The following is a 1,244-nucleotide window of genomic DNA, read 5'->3' as shown; positions in this document are numbered from 1 at the left end:
CTGTCTGTCTGTCTATCTATCTATCTATCTATCTATCTATCTATCTATCTATCTATCTATCTATCTATCTATCTATCTATCTATCTATCTATCTAACCTAGCTGTATAGGTTTTTATAGACATATTGCACTTTCAGACTGGAAAGTGAAAAGCAAACTTTCCATTTACCATTTTATCCTCTTTTTCTGCCAGGTGAAACAGGAGACAAAGAAGAGCGGAGAGAGGAAAGGGGTGGGTTGGGGGTGCGTGTAGCTAGGTAAGCAGACAGGAACTTTCCTCCAGGAGACTCACTCGAGACTTTACTACAGTGGAGAGTGTGTTTACACATGGTTACCTCTGGGTTAGTCTGGCCTGAAACGGTACTGTACCAACCAGACCAAGAAAATCCGGTTGACCAAATATTCTGTTGGTTAGGCATGCAGACCTAGACAAGCAGAATTGTACAAAGTGCTTTTACTGGATCATTTCATTGTAATGAACCATTAATAGCCATCTCTTTAACCCTATCCGTGCGTCGTGTTTTACTATCGTATCCATACGACGTGGGGAACTCTGTGCCACTACTTTCCAAAGAGGAAATTTACTCGTTAATCTGATCCGTACGTTTTGCATAGCAGTCTGTCAAAATGATTTTTTGAGATATATTGAAAGTTTAAAAGAAATTTTCATACTAGAAGTATTCTAAAATGTAAAGAATACAACCCCCGGGGGGGGTGACCCCAGGGTGTACGGATAGGGTTAATTAAGCAGCTAACCAATAAATACCAACAAAACAACCAAATATCCGGTTGACCTAAATGCCAACTGGCGAATCAAATAAGCAGCCCAGCCAATCAAACAACCTATTTACCACCACAACAACAACAACAACCACCCATCAATCACAAACAAAACTAACCGAGCGAACCAGCTCACTAGATTTACGCAATGAGTCAAAATAAAGATGAAATGAACCAGAACAACAATAATAATTGATCTCTACCAAATAGCACAAAAAATATAAAGTCAAAACAATCTCAAAACCAAGACAACCAGTGTGCTCATAATATTGTATAATGTGTATTTGCGTTTAAGTGTGTGTTTGTGTGTGTGTGTGTGTATGTGTGTGTGTGTGTGTGTGTGTGTGTGTGTGTGTGTGTGTGTTTGCATGTGTTTGCGTGTGCGTATGCATGTACGCAAGCGCTGGTTGGTATATAAGCGCGCACACACAGCAGTCCCATCTATCAGTCAAATCTTCCACCTAA

The sequence above is a fragment of the Aplysia californica genome, unplaced genomic scaffold (genome assembly GCF_000002075.1).
Source record: "Aplysia californica isolate F4 #8 unplaced genomic scaffold, AplCal3.0 scaffold00406, whole genome shotgun sequence".
NCBI classification, from domain to species: domain Eukaryota; kingdom Metazoa; phylum Mollusca; class Gastropoda; order Aplysiida; family Aplysiidae; genus Aplysia; species Aplysia californica.
Note: the sequence above shows the minus strand (reverse complement) of the source record.